Genomic DNA, 10,616 nt, shown 5'->3' on the forward strand with positions numbered 1-10,616 from the left:
GAAAAGATATTTTTTGAGGTTTGATTTGAATATAGAGAGTTGGAGAATGTTAGACTGAAGGGGGAAGAGAGTTCCAGAGTCACGGAGCAGATCTAGAGAAAGCACGATCACCGTAGATGTGAAGGCTGGAAGGAGGGACAGTGAGCAGCCCGGCTGAGGAAGACCTGAGTGTGGGTTTGTAGGGATGGAGAAGAGCAAAGAGGTATGAAATAACAAGGTTATTGAGAGCTTTGTAAGTGAGAAGAAGTATTTTTAATTGAATACTGTACTTTATGGGAAGCCAGTGAAGATGTTGGAGAACAGGTGAAATGTGTTAGTGAGAGCGAGTGTGAGTGAGAAGACAGGCAGCACAATTCTGAACAATCTGAAGTCTGTGGACAGAGGAAGAGCTGATGCTAAAGAGAAGAGAGTAGCCTAAACGGGTGGAGATGAAGGCATGAATAAGGATTTCAGCAGCAGATTGAGAAAGAGATGGCCTGATTTTGGCAATATTACGCAGATGAAAATAAGATGTTTTGATTATAGAACTGATGTGGGCACCAAGTGAAAGAGCTGAGTTGAGGATGACACCTAGAACAGGGGAAGAATGAGATACACTTGAATTATCAATAGAGAGAGACAGGGAACCATCTTTTTTGAGAATTGATTTGGAACCGATTAGCAAGAGTTCAGTCTTGTTACTAAAATAAATCTGGATGTCATCCGCATAGCAGTGAAAGTTTAACTTTGTTAACATTTAACTTTGAAAGTTGAGATTAAAATGGTGCAAGATATGTCCAAGGGTAAGCATGTATACAATGAAAAGAAGGGGCCCAAGGACTGATCCTTGAGGTACCCCTTGAGTAACAGGAGAAGTGTAAGAAGTGTGACCAGAAAGGTTAATGAACTGTTTTCTGTCAGTTAGATAGGATGTGAACCAATCCAGGGCAGAACTATCTACGCCCAGCTCCGGCAGCCTGGATAGAAGAATGGGGTGGCTTATTGTGTCAAAAGCTGCACTCAGATCTAATAGTAATAGGATACAGAGAGAGCCAGAATCCACAGCTAAAAGAAGATAATTAAAAATTTTTGGCCACAAAAAAAAGTAGAAAGCCCTTTAAACAGTAACGTGGGCATGTACATTTTTCAATATCTAAATTCAGTTCGTATGAAATTAGGTAGTGGTCTGAGACTGCGGAAGACTGAAGGAGTATATTTAGGTTTTTTTATGTTAGTGCCCAGGTTTGAAGCCAAGTCTAGTGTGTGACTACAATAATGTGTAGGGCCTGATACATTTTGGGTGAATCCAATGTCTATGATTGATGTTAATGCCACTTTTCTCAAAATGAATGTTAAAGTCTCTTACAATTATTATTTTATCACAGGACACTGCTAAATTAGCAGCTAATTCACCAAATTCTTTTATAAATTCTGAATAGGTCTATGGGGGTCTGTAAATATTTAATAAGGTGAGTGTGTTCTTATTTGTGGTTGGTTTAGTTATGTTAATGTACATCATTTTAAAGAAAGTAAAAGTAGAACAAGCCCCTACCACTCTCAGGGTAGTGGGAGGTGTGAGCGATTTAACCAGACCTTATTGAATTTGTTGGGGACCTTAGAACTAGAACAGCAGGATGCTTACAATAATAGTGTGCATAGCACCACATGTTAAACTCCAATGTACCTCAGTCATTCATTCATTATCCAGTTCAGGGTTACGGTGGGTCTGTAGCCTACTCAGAATCACTGGGTGCAAGGCAGGAACAAACCCTGCAGGGGGCGCTAGTTCCAGTGTACCGGATGTTTGGTAGAAAAACACGGCTTCAACTGGATATGGGGTTGGGGGTTCATAGTCAAGATGGGGAAGGTAGTGTGCAGGAATGGTAGTGTGCAGTAGATGGTATAGTGCAGGGCCAAATGAACAAGTTGGAGGACCAAAATCTGAACTGTTGAAGGCTGTTTATAGTATTGATAGATCATGTTTGCCAGGGAAATTGTGGTGTCTGCAGTTTGGCTTACTGACTTGTATTATGTGGCCATTGACAGTTTATGATGTTTCAATCACAGAAGTAGGGGATAGAAAGGGTTATGAACAAGGCCGTAAGGAAGTGGCTAGTGGTGCCGCAATGTTTATGTAGCATGTCATGTTATGGAACAGGGGTATTGGAGTTACCACTCACAAGTTTATTTGAGGAATTTAAATGTGCATAGGTGAGCTGTGAGATGTTTTTGTCAGGATCAAAGGATGCAGTGGTAAAAGCAGCAGCACCAGTCACAAAAACAGGAAGAAAGTGGAATCTGAAAGTGGCCATGCAAGTAGCCAGGAGCTCATTAGAGCTAAAGAATGTGATTGGCCTGGTACAATATGGAAGATCATGCCTTGGGTCAGGTGATTTATGGAAAGCTTTTAATAAGGCCACATCACCAGAAAAAAGGCAAATGATGACTAGTTTAATTTGTGAGCAGGAAGAGGATGCACTGCACGTAACAGCAGCGTGACAGGCAAAACAAGGTTAGTGACTTTGATGGGAGAATCTAGAGAAGCGGAAGATTTCCTGACAAGGGTTGTGGGCAATGGAAGCAAGTAGTTTTTAGTTTTTAACTTAGGACATCCTTCCAACACCGCAAAATCTTGGACAGTGGGTTGGTGAAGAGCCTAAGATTATGTACAGGGTTTGGCATGCTGAAGCATATTCTATCAGCTTGTAAGATTAGTTTGTCACAGGGTCAGTATACATGGAGACATAATCAGGTAGGAAGAAAGTGTGGTGGGCCCTATGTGAAGCTCTAATGGATTGGCATAGGATATTTTACATCTTACATCTTAACTTGTGTATGATTATAATAATAGTACTGGCGGACCCTGTGGACTTTGTGGGCCTAGACATTTTATAATATATTTGTTTTTTATTCTTGTGGAAATAATATAGGTCCTGGCAGTGCATTACTGCCAATACAAGTGATTCCCAATTGTGTTTGGTGAAGTGAACGTGGACTGAGTTACCTTCTTCCACCAGCATTACAACATTCTTTGATATTATATTCTTAAGGATCGGTTGTCACACATTGCAGGAAATGAGGTGAATACATCTTGTTAAAATGCACTGAAAAACTCTTTCTGTGGTGTGGCCATTTCTGTGCCCTCTCTCTCCATTTCAACTCCTCTCACTCCTACATCAAAACTTCTCACTTCCCTAGGGACATGCTTCATGACACCAGGTCCAGACCTGCTTTCTCCAGACATGTTCTTTTGGAGTCCGACTTCTGACTTGGAATATGGCCCACCAATCTGGCCACTTCACTGGCCAGCCTGGGGACATGGTCCAAGCTGGAAGAAAAACACTGATCAAATAGCTGAAAGAGCATCTGCTGGTCATTACACGGGTGCAGAAGCAATCTGAAGCTGGCCTTTGGGTTCAGAGACCTGGGCAAAACTGGAAAGGACAGCAGGGTTTCACTGTGGCAGAGAGGACACTGACTTTCAGGAAATTCCTGCACAGAACGTTTTTTCTCTTCTCTCCCTCTCTCTTTTTTTTCTTTCTCTCTCTCTCTCTAGTACATCTCTCTTACTCCTCTGAATTCTGTAATATTTTGACCTTCTTTTGTACTTTTCTCTCTACAATCTGGAGTCTTATGAAGTAAGATTTCCTGACTAGATTAAGTTCTGGGTTACATTGCCATGGCAACATTTGTGATTTCAGATCATTTTCAGCTCTTGGACCAATCAGTGAAAATCATATGATGGAGGTGGACACCCCCCCCCCCCTTGATATTTCTGGGTCTGTATAATATATTCATTCATTCATTATCTGTAACCGCTTATCCAGTTCAGGGTCGCGGTGGGTCCAGAGCCTACCTGAAATTATTGGGCGCAAGGCAGGAATACACCCTGGAGGGGGCGCCAGTCCTTCACAGGGCAACACAGACACACACAAACATTCACTCACACACACAGACAATTTTGAGTCGCCAATCCACCAACATTTGTTGGTAGGTGGTGTGTTTTTGGACTGTGGGAGGAAACCGGAGCACCCGGAGGAAACCCACGCGGACACGGGGAGAACACATCAACTCCTCACAGACAGTCACCTGGAGCGGGAATCGAACCCACAACCTCCAGGCCCCTGGAGCTGTGTGACTGCAACACTACCTGTAGTAATTATAACACATTCTTAGAAAAAAACATTCAACTTCTAAAAAGTTGTCAAGACAGACACCAGGCCAACTTTGCTGCCTTTAAATGCAGGACATAATTTTTCTATCAACATTGACCATAAGCCATCTGGATAATCCCAGGTGTCCAAGGACATGAGTATTTCTGCAGGGTGCTCTCAAAGCAGGGTATTAGCAAATACAGTGCTGTCTAATTATCTGAATGAGTGCATCTTAAATGTCTCCCCCATGGGTGTATGGATTTTCAATAAGGACTTGCTTTCCTTTTCACTTTCAGACATTTCCCAGGAATTGTTTTAGTGTACGGTAGGGCAATTGGTCAGGCTTTTCCAGGCAGTGGAAGCTTTCAGGGAAACTCAAATGATTTCTTAGAACTGCAAAAAATCTGTCTGTAATTTTAAATCTCTGATAAATAATAGATACATCATGCCCTTTATTAGCTATACATGTACTATACTAAGATTTGTTTGGAAAAAAATAAGAGCTGAAATAGAAAATTGATTTGCAATCTATTTGCAATCAATAGATGGTGCAAAACGCTTGCAATTGTATAACATAGACATGCACACAAAATACATACCATTAAAATTCCTCATGGTGTGGAGAACAACCATGTGCGAAGAAATATCCCTTGAAGGTTTCCATGGTAATAGGAGGATCTTGAAGTGAGGTTCAGAGGTTTATGATAGGCAAAGGGGTGGGGCATTCTATCTAAAAGGGGTCTGGCCGTTGGACCTGTCTACATTTTTTAACAAAAGGTGCCTCATGTTTCTGTCTCTAAAAAGATTTCTCAGTAAATACCACTCTCCACTGGTAAGGACCTCAGAAAAAAGGCCTTAAACAGTAGGTAAAACACATAATTAGGAGGTGACAGCAAAATCAAATTTAATTTCAACATTTATGATCCAAACTGAGGGCCTATTTCTAATATCCACAGCTTGTTTGTTAAGCTGAGAAGGAAATTCAAGTGTGTGATTATAGCACTGTCCACATGTACACAGTAGGGGAGGGTAATATGGCCCTAAATTAATATCACAGTATTTCAATGTATATTTGGTGATAATATTCTTGGTGATATGACAAAATGATGAAAAATATTTTGTTAATTTCATTAACATACTACTGTAAAAAAATTAATAAATGTAAACATTTTATTTTAGTATGAATGTAACAGTTTCAAATATTCAGAAGAAACAAAACAGTCTACATTTAGTCATTTTTTAAACAGTAACTTTTATATAATGTAAACAATGTTAGAGATAAATCAGAATATCATTATGACTCATATTATGAGTTTATTTTTATCTCATTTGTTTAATGTCAGATTGTGCACTATTGGTTCTTTTGTTTACTTGAGGTAATTTGGAGATTATGGGTGCAGCCTAAAGAGCACTGGTTTTATATGGATTCTGATTAGCCAAGACTACAACAAAATTTTAAGGCCATGACATGGAAAAAAGTAAAAAAAAAAAAAATATATATATATATATATATATATATATATATATATATATATATATATATATATATATTCTGAGAATAAAGTCAGAATAATTTTATCATGAAAATCAGAGTAATTCTGAGAATAAAGTCAGAATATTACCATTTGCAGTGTAATTGCAGTAACACTAAAATATTGTAGGGTATGCAGTGCATGCCAGTGTAGCTGCACCAGATTGTTATTAGCATTTGAATGCTGAATCAGTTGTGCAAGAACACATTTATTCAGAAAAGGGCATGTAGTTTAACAGGATACAATTACAATTATCATGAAAATGAAGGATCCAGAAGGAGTAAAACTCCAACATGCCCATGACATCGTGTTATTGCTTATGGACTCTTACAATAAACTAAATCCGTATGCATCACAGTCAGTGTCTGCTGTCATGTCATGACTGGTACTTTCACAACACACTCTACCCAGTGGGCACAGGTCAGCTGAAAAGGTGTTGAGACAATGTCTTTCCCTGATGTCAGCTGACGGTCGAAATATGGTTGAATTTGGAGGTATTTTAGATGTCTTTTTCCTGACGTCTATGTGATGCCCGCATAGTAGTTGTTTGCCAAGTTGTTTTTTTTACCGCAACAGAGAGTAGATTGTTCCAATTCAAAGTTGAATATTGTACAAGATCCATTTTCTTTTCTAGTTTTGAAACGTTGCATAGGTCTATTGGTATTTTACTTGAAAAACAGGATTCATCATTAAGTCTCATTTAAATTACTTTGCAGACCAGAATTGTAACCTGTACTTTCAGACATTTCTTGGAAAGATTAGTGATGGTGGATCCGAAGTTACCCATATGTATGATGTTTCGATCGGTTCCAGAGAGCAATGAAAATTCCAATAGTCAACAATATCTTTGTTCATTTGTTCACTGTAAACTGTCACTATTTTGTCTTTGATCTCTTTCAGAGATTTCTTGATGTTAGTTTCACCTCGCAAATCGCACATAATCGTTTCAGCATCAGCTTGTATTTTTTCCAGAGATGGTATGGATGAGATTCTGCTCAACTTTAACTCTCTGGCTAAGGTGTATTTCAGCCACGGTTTAAACAGTTTTGTCAAAAGTCTTTTAGCATTGGTGTGGAGATATTCATCTAGATCATACAAGCTTACAAGCTCATATACCCTCGATTTCTTTCACAAACAAAACATCAATATCCAGTTCGACATTGCTTGTAAAAGAACAGCTGATGATTGTCATTCAGCCTCATTTTAAGTCTCTACAAGCCTTTAATTTGTTGCAACTCATTAAACAATAGTTCAATGTTTAGTCTTTAGTCTCAGAATTATACCGACATTATTCTCCTAATTCTGACTTTATTTTCACAATATTATCATTAATTTTCAATGTCATGGCCCTAAACATCAGTAGTAGATCATAGCTCATTGATTGGTTGATGGTTTTCAGACATGGAGGTTTCTGGGAGTTGTAGTTCAGAGGAACTAAAACAAGAAATATGCTGAAGGATCTAAAGGTGACAGATTCATCAAAGAAGAATAGAATCATATGAAGCATATTAACTCTTTTTATTGAGGAGCAGAGCTTGCCTTGTAAACTGACCTTAATGTTAAGTTTTTAGTATAAGCTTGTGAACTTGAAGTTTCAAAACATGCACTGCATGAATGTTTATTTTGGGCAGGCAAATTATAATGCTATAACATAAGCTTTATGTCAATATATAGGTATGTATGTAAAGAAGAACTGTATGCCAGAGCATAACATTTCTTAACAATTCTTAACAATATTAACCCTTAACAATTCTTCAGGGTTTTCTAAAGGGTAAATGCCAAAAGAGGCCTAATATATATAGGGGCTGTTGAGGTTTTTTGATGGAAGCCATTCAAGTCAACTGAGGTTTTATAATACCCATGATCCATGATGGTAATTTTTCGTTTACAGTGTAATATCTAGAATTCAAGAGTCAGCTGCAAGAGAACTTTGTGGTGGGTTATGTAATGCTGCCTGAGTTCAAGGTATATAGGGTGGAGCTTGGAGTTATTTATTTATTTATTTATTTTTAAACATATTAAAAACACACACACATAGCCTTTCCTTGGCTTCCTGCATAAGTCTTCATCTGGGAGCATTTGTCTAAGCACTTGTTTGACCATTTTGAGCCCAGAGATTCTCTTGTGTTTGGCTTACTTGTCCCATTCAGTCCCAGACCTGGCTGGGGGTCAGGAAAAATCTCAACCACATATATTTTTGCTCACATGGTAGAGCTTTAACAACAGCTGCATTATTAGCCTAGCATTTACTTAGCCTTTGCTAGATGTTTGAAATGCTGGTTTAAGTTCCAGCACTTTGAAGTGACACTGTTTGGAGAGTGCTAGGGTGAAATTGCCATGTGGTTGATTAATTATTCTCTCCAGTCTGCTCTAAAATGGCAGCCACTCCTGGGTCACTGGAAACAGTCATAAGCAATTACTGAATACACTGACAATTCACTTAATTACAAACACTTACCTTGCTCTTCACTGGCCACTTTTTTGTACTACCAAATTTATAGTTCCATTACAAACAGTTGTAATGTATCTATTCTTTATTGGTCAGCTTTTGACTGTAGGATCAGAGTTTGTGTAAACTTGCTTGTTCGAGATATCTTTTTAGATGGACAGTGTTGGCGTTTGCCCCTCTTTGATGCAGGAAGAGTTTCTGCTCTTCTGAGAAAGCTTTACACTACATCTTGGGTACTAATGTTACATGATAAGTACTAAGTACTAGCAATGCAGCTCATCCTGAAGGTACAGGAGTTATATAAGGCAGAGAATGTTGCTACTTGCTGACCCTTGGCACTGAGAGTTTTGACATTAAACTCATGTGTCACATTTCATTTTCTATTTATCTGAGAGGTTATAGAAACTACGTGCAATGAAACCTGTTTCGGCAATGGGTGCACCTTAAAATAGTGGATTCCAATAAATATTCCATACTTACCTACATTCGCATAGACATAGATGCTCTTTCCTATTTAGCTCATATTTGTGGTTTTTGTTCTATGTACAACTGAGTTTCAGACAAGTTCAACTTAATGCACAGCTTAGATTCAAAATTCTAGACATTCCCTTTAAGATGCATAAGCAAGGGAATGGGATAGCACAAGAAAAAGTAATGAAACGCTCTCTCTCTCTCTATCTCTCTCTCTCTCTCTCTCTCTCTTTGTGTGTGTGTGTGTGTGTGTATTATTGATTCTGTAATTTCTTCTGTCTCTTTTGCACATGATTAATGAGTTACTGACACACATGCTTTGGCCTGTTTTCTGGAAAAATGTGTTCTGTCAAAATTAGAAATGTGTGTGTGTGTGTGTGTGTCTGTGTGTGTGATGCTGAGTGGGGAAACACTGTTTTTTATTACATTCTCACATTCTGCAGAGACTGTTTTGGAAAACTGGAGGTTGATGGGGGTTTTCGGCCTTGTTGTCATGTTTTCTTGGCTGCTCTCAGTTTGATGGAAGAGACTGAGATTTCTGGAGGAATCCCCCTTCCCAGAATCCCCACAAAGGCAGGATTCCCCCCACAAAGGCAGGATTCCCCCCACAAAGGCACACAGGAGATGCCTCGTTGCTAAGGGAAATCACTAACACTGCTGAAATACTAGCATGGCACCACTTATTTTATGCTAATTATTTCCCCATTAATATTGCTAGTATTTTCACCAATTTCTCTCTGAATCTAGTTGTTTGCAATTCAGCTCTGGGTGCTATGACTCTCACAGTCTAGGTGTGTGCCATCAGCCTAGGTGTGTAGTGCAGGTGAAGTCAAATGTCTCTTCTGTTCACACAGCAGTACTGGACCAGTTAGTTCTCAATCAGTGAGATGAAGAGCTACATGAAAGTATCAGTTAGGGATGTTAAAAATTAATATATACTGTGCATAGAGGAGCACCTTGTTCTACAATGATGAAAAAATGCCCACATGTTGCTCTGCGTACTTTGTTTGCCCCATCTCCCCCTGTCCTTTGATTGTCAGGATCCCCACAGGACCACCGCATAGCAGCCATAATTTGGGTGGTTGTAGTGTGTTAAAATTGTGCTAGTGGAGGTTTTAAATAGTGTGCCCTCACTGTCCACTCTGTTATACACACCTACCTTGTTGGTCCACCTTGTAGATGTAATGTTAGAGACAATAGTTCATCTTTTGCTGTAAAGTTTTGTTGGTTGTCTTCTAATACTTCATCAGTGGAAAGAGGACAACGTTGGTTTTTGACTGGCACACTATTCTCAGTGAAACTGAGAGGTTAAAAGCTCCAGCAGCCCTGCTGTGTCTGATCCACTTATACCAGCATAACACACACTAATACACTACCACCACACCAATCACTGCAGTGCTGAGAATGATCCACCATGAAAGTCCTACGTGCTCTATGGTGGCCCTCTGTGGGGGTCTTGACCATTGCAGAATAGGGTCAAAATATGCAAAGCAACAGTTGGATTACAGTTTGTAATTGTAGAACTATAAAGTGAAGAAAAAAGAGGTGGTTATAATATTATGGTTGATAGGTGTATAGCGATACACTATATCACCAAATGTCTGTTCTTACTAATTTACCATTCTGTATTCTCTCACTCTCTCTCTCTCTCTCTACTCTCCCTCTATTCTCTCTGAGTTTCCATACAGACATAACATATTGCATGCCTCAATTGGAGAGATGGACGTACCTCAGGCATAAAATTCAGTAATGAAAAACAGACCTTGTTGCATTGTTTCACAGTAAACTGCTTGTTCCCAACAGCAAAAACAATGCTGACGAAACATTGCTTTTTTGGCTATTTGGTTTACTGACAGCTTGGAGGTTGAATCCAAATCTCCTGTGAGAGATATGTTTTAAAGATATTTACTAAAGAGATTTTCCTTGTATTTATCCACCATATGGCCACATTTTTAGACATCAAAAACTGACCGTTGTTGAAAGGTTACTACAATTTTTGTCTAAAAATTTTTGAAATATGGTCTGAAATTT

This window comes from Hoplias malabaricus, chromosome X2 (genome assembly GCF_029633855.1).
Source record: "Hoplias malabaricus isolate fHopMal1 chromosome X2, fHopMal1.hap1, whole genome shotgun sequence".
NCBI lineage: Eukaryota > Metazoa > Chordata > Actinopteri > Characiformes > Erythrinidae > Hoplias > Hoplias malabaricus.